The sequence below is a fragment of the Notothenia rossii genome (assembly GCF_949606895.1).
Source record: "Notothenia rossii genome assembly, contig: scaffold_94, whole genome shotgun sequence".
Lineage (NCBI taxonomy): Eukaryota > Metazoa > Chordata > Actinopteri > Perciformes > Nototheniidae > Notothenia > Notothenia rossii.
Genome location: NW_027639637.1, coordinates 164,801 through 170,541, shown reverse-complemented (window position 1 = coordinate 170,541; position 5,741 = coordinate 164,801).

The window sequence follows — 5,741 nt, the reverse complement described above, 5'->3', positions numbered from 1 at the left end:
CTGTCAGCCTGGCTACAGTGCTGAAAAGAAATCTTGCATTATTCTTATTCTCATCTATTAATGAAGAGTAGTAGGCTGCTCTCGCTTTACGCAGTGCTTTCTTATATTCATTGAGAGTAATATGCCAAATTAAACGAGATTCTTCAAGTTTAGTGGAACGCCATATCCTTTCAAGTTGTCTCGACTTTTGCTTTATTTTGCGGGTTTAGGCATTATGCCATGGAGCTAATCTATGTTGTTTTATTTTCTTCTTTTTCAAAGGAGCAACAGAGTCTAATTTTATTCGCAGTGCATCTGTAGCACTATCAACAACATGATCAATTTGGGGTGGTGTACATTTTGTATAAATGTCCTCCCTTATATGCAGACATGCTATCGAGTTAAGTATTGCTGGAATCTCTTCCTTAAATTTGGCTATAGGACTAACAGATAGGTTTCTGCTGCAGGAGCTTTTGACTAATGCTTTGTAGTCTAGTAACAGTACTTCAAAAGTTACTAAGAAATGGTCGGATAAAGCAGGATTATGCGGTTCGACTAATAGTTACTCAATTTCAATACCATAAGTCAGAACAAGGTCAAGAGTGTGATTATAGCAGTGGGTTGGTTTATTTACACTCTGACAGAAACCAACAGAATCTAATATAGAGTTAAATGCAACAGTAAGGCTATTTTTATCATCGTCAACATGAATATTAAAGTCACCTACGATAATTACTTTATCTGTTTTAAGTACCAAAGCTGATAAAAACTCAGAGAATTCTGATAAGAATTCTGAATAAGGACCTGGTGCACGGTACACTGTAACAAATAAGATTGGCGGCAAAGTTTTCCAGGTCGGATGCGTAAGACTAAAAACGAGGCTTTCAAAGGAGGTATAATTAAATTTTTGTTTAGTATTGATAAGTAAACTTGAGTCAAAGATTGCTGCAACTCCACCTCCTCGGCCCGTGCCTCGGGCATCAGTGACTGTGGTTCAGAATCTTACAACATAACAGAATATATAGATCATTTTATTAATCCCCTTTCCAAACTCCATCCCAGTTACCTTCGAGATGCATATGACTTTGTTAACAAAATAAAAAACCTCACAGTACCCAGCAATACCCTCATTTTTTCAATAGATATAGACTCACTGTACACAAATATTGAAACTCCACTTGGCCTAGCCGCCATCCAGCACTCCTTTAATAAAAACCCAGACCAGGCGCGCCGGATTCACTTTAGAAGTGGGGGGGCCAAAAAAAGTGCGTGTGTGTATGGCCCAATCCCAAACCACGCCTTACACCCTACCCCTACACACTCCCCCTCCGTGACGGAGTGAACTCCGTGGAGTGACACATGAGGCTCCCTCCTGTCAGATGGAGGGAGTAAATACAGCAGCAAGCTTTGGGACAAATTCCCCTCTCTCCGGCAGAAACAGCAAAAATACCGTAATATGTAGGCCTAACAACGGTTTCAAATCAGCATCTCTTTGACAACAAATGTAAATGAATAACTCAAATAAAACTCCAAACATCTTTAATTGTGTTACTTTTTTGTAAAGCTCTTTTAGTTTTAAACCTGATGTTTATAAGCTTCTTAGTTTTTGCAACAGTCTGTAAATAAACACAACTTTATAATAAAATGCCCACATTTACCTTTTTCCAGACTAAACACAGGTATGATCCTAAGTTAAAAACATATGAGGTTATCATGAGCTCGTTAACATCGCAATTTATCGCTATCGTTTAGTGGTTTTGCAAAGAATTAACCACTCTCTGTTTTTGTACCTTTCTGCGTTGAAGTACCTTCTCTTTTGCCCAAATAATCTACTAGCGGTCTCCTTTTTTCCGATAGTTAGCTGTACAGCTTTACCAGACTCAATGTCCCGACAACAAACCTCCATGCAGTCGGAACCAGCCTGTTTCGGTTCAACAACTGCGGCGGTTTTGACAGTTTCTGCGGCCGCAGAGCTGCTGCTTTTGGGTTCATCTGGCTTCGCTGTTTGAAGAAGGTCCACGCTCCGGAGATGTGGATGTCAGGGATGTGACCTTCCAGTTGTTAAATTTAAGTTTAGATTGACTGTATTTATTTTTCTTCTGCGTCGGTTCTTCTGACATGTTTGCAAGTGTAGGCTATTCTTTCTATCTAGGTTAACGGCTGACTCACAGAACAATGTAACACATAAAGTAAACAACGTAACAAATAAACAAATCTAAGCTTTTTTATTGGTTGTAATTTACATGGATACATTTGAATGGTGTGACAATGTCCTATTTGATTGGGTTAAAATGTACATGTTCTTCCTGTTAGGTCTGCCTGCTTTATTTTACCTAATGCAAAGTGACCTGCTCCATCGAAATCAGTCGCATTGACCCGAAACACATTTTGATTCCTAGCTTTCTAATGATATCAGGATTGTTTTTGTAGTCTACTCCAAATATTAAGCAAAATATGTCATATTATATAATGACTATTACAGAGTCATCATTTTGAGAAAAAGGTCTTTAAAGTTTTCTCTTCTCTGGAATCCATCGATCTGATTGATTATTAGCGGAGCAAATGATCAAAATACTACGGAGGGAAGATATTTTCGTTTGGATTACTGCACGGGAAGCACCGGCTGTTGTTCCTGTTGTGACGTTAAGTTACTCCGTTGTCCGCTTGTTATGCTGTTACAAGCTTCAAACGTATTTATCATCTGAATTTGCCGAAACAAGTTTAATATTCTGAAAGCCAAGACTTTGTTTATTTGAAATCAGATGAAAACAAACTGTAAAGGACCCTGCCGTGTTATGAATGATTAGCCTACTATATGCCTTACATTCATAATTTCAGCGGGAGGGAGGGGGAGCGGCGCTGTGGAAGATCAGAGTGGCCAGTGAGAGGCGAGCTGTGGTCTTCCCTTTACAAGCTTAAAAAATGCGTGTAGCTACTGAGATTGAATATGTATATAACAATAAAAAAGAACAAAATATACACAGCTAGATCAGATCGCGTTTTAGATGCGACTTTAGAGTCGAGGGGAATTATTGAAACGGGATTTGTATAGTGTTCCGCGCCGCGTGTACGTGTGTGCTTGTGTATTTTTGCGTTTGTGTGTATTGTGTGTGGGGAAAACACTGACGAGAAACACCGGCTGTTGTTATGCCTGCAGTGACCTTAAATTACTCCGTTCTCCGCTTGTAATTATGCCGTTACAAGCTTCAAAGTTGTAGGCCTATTTATCATCTGAATTTGCCGAAACAAGTTTAATATTCTGAAAGCCAAGAATTTGCTTATTTGAAATCAGATACAAACAAACTGTAACGGACCCTGCCGTGTTATCTATGATTACTATACACCTTACATTAATAATTTCAGCGGGAGGGAGGGGGAGCGGCGCTGAGGAACAGCAGAGTGATGAGTGAGAGCTGTCATCTTCCCTTTACAAGCTTCAAACATGCCTGTAGCTAGTGAGATTGAATATAACAATCAAAAATAACAAAATATACACAGCTAGATCAGATCGCGTTTTATATGCGACTTTAGGGGAATTATTGAAAAGGGATTTGTACAGTTTTCCACGGCATCTGCTGCTGCGAAAATGTGGGGCAGGGCTGAAAAATGGGGGGGCCAATGGCCCCCTGGCCCCCCCGCTTCCGGCGCCCTTGACCCAGACCCAACAGTAAAATCATTCAGTTGCTCCACCTCACCCGAAATGACTTCATTTTAACAATAACCATTACCTCCAGCTGTGCTACGCAGACATTTACCTGGCCCATTGGGAGGAAACGGTCTTCACAAAATTCCCCCTCAAACCCCTTCTGTACTTCCGGTACTTGGATGATATCTTCGGCCTCTGGCACCACACTGAACAGGACTTCCTCACATTCTTAAACATCCTCAACACATCACCCTAAAATAAAAGTCACTCAACATCACTTAAATACACATACCGTAGAGTTCCTCGACACTGGGGTCTTTTTCAAGGATACAGATCGCCACGCACTCCTCCATAAAACCAGCTATCACCCTGGGCACACGTACAGAGGTCTGATTCAATCCCAGCTGATCCGTTTCCACAGGATATGTACCCTGGCGGAGGATGTGGATGAGGCTAGAAGAATCCTCTTTAGTGCGCTGAGACCTAGGGGCTATTCGAGGCGCTTCCCTAGAAGCATTAAGGCGGAGGTCAGCCACACCTTCATAGACAGGTACAAAGACATCTCCGCCCGGCCGTCCGGCCCTACCCTCTTCCCTCTCATCACAACCTATTCAGGGAGCCTAAAACACCTCTTGGGCAAACTGAAGGCCAATTTTGAGGTGGCTAGGGGGGACTGTGATGCGCTGTGGCCGTGCCGGCTGATCTCCGCGTACCAGAGGAATACGAATCTCCAGGACCTTCTGGTCCACACAAACCTCAACAAAAGCACCAAAACTAGGGAGGCGCCTCGAGTTTCTGAGGTTGACTTCATTCGCCTCCTCCACGTTTTTAATCCCTTCTCTCGAGAGGGGAGTAATATTCGGCAGGTCTTGACACCTAACACAAAAAACGCTATTAATGCAATTAGCTGCAAGGCCTGCCACAGACTCTATGTGGGGGAAACGCGCATTGAGATCAGCCTCAGAACACCGATACAGAATCAGAGACGGCACGAGCGTTTTATACAACCTTTTAAAACTCCATGGCCTCCAGAACGTGCAGTCTATGGGCCTGGAGTGCAGCAGCAGCTGGAGCACGGGTCAGAGGCGAGCGGCGGAGCGGAGGTGGATCCATCGCCTGGGCACCATTGACCCGGGCGGATTAAACGAAAAGTAAAACTGATGGGTCCGCCTCCCACCACTCAAACATGTTTTAATAACCTCAACAACCTGTATGATCTCCTCTCCCCCCAGTTTCTCTCCCCTGCCGATCGGTGATTTTAATCTCCTTCTCTGCGGGTGCGTCAGCCTGTTTGAATCCACCCCCCGCGTCTTTTATCAAAGCACTTATATTTATAAATTATTTATAGAGATTTTTATATTCGTTCCAAACCAATTAATTTCAGTGATCCTCCTCATCCTGACTTTTTTTTTACTGCTGTGCTCCATTTGTAAGGCATGTTTTTAGCACTATCTTATTTATCTTAATGGTGTTCATATTTATTTCTTATATGTTTGTTTTTATCACTTATTACATGTTTTATCCCTTTAATGTATATATGTGCATGTTTTTACCTTATGATTGTAATCAAAGCCACATGAGGAGCAATCCTTTTATTTATTTATTTACATTTATTTTAATTTATTTTATTACCTGGAGGCCAGAAAACCACCCGCAGAGAGAAACTCTTCAACGACCTGCCACCTTTTTAAATAAACAGAGCAAATTAAACACCTGTCCTTTGGAATCTTTTAAATTTACCTGACCTTGATCTTAGTGGTTTTTATTTTCCAGTGACATCTAATTCATTTGACACGATTTGAATAACCCGGTGTGCCCCCCTTCCCTCTTTTTATTATTATCACTTTTATTATTATTAGTTTAATTATAAAACTACTTTTACTTTTAAAATTATTAATAATTAATTAATTAATTGTAATTATTGGGGAGATTCTTTTAATTCTACTTATTTTATTATTACATTTGTGTTTTAAAACTTGCACTTTCACTTTTAATTGTATTTTATACATTGTTTTAACTAGAATCACTTTTAATTAACCATTTTAGATCCCCTTCTCATTTAAGGTATTTTACTGGTTCCACTGGGACGAGCTCCACACACACACACACACACACA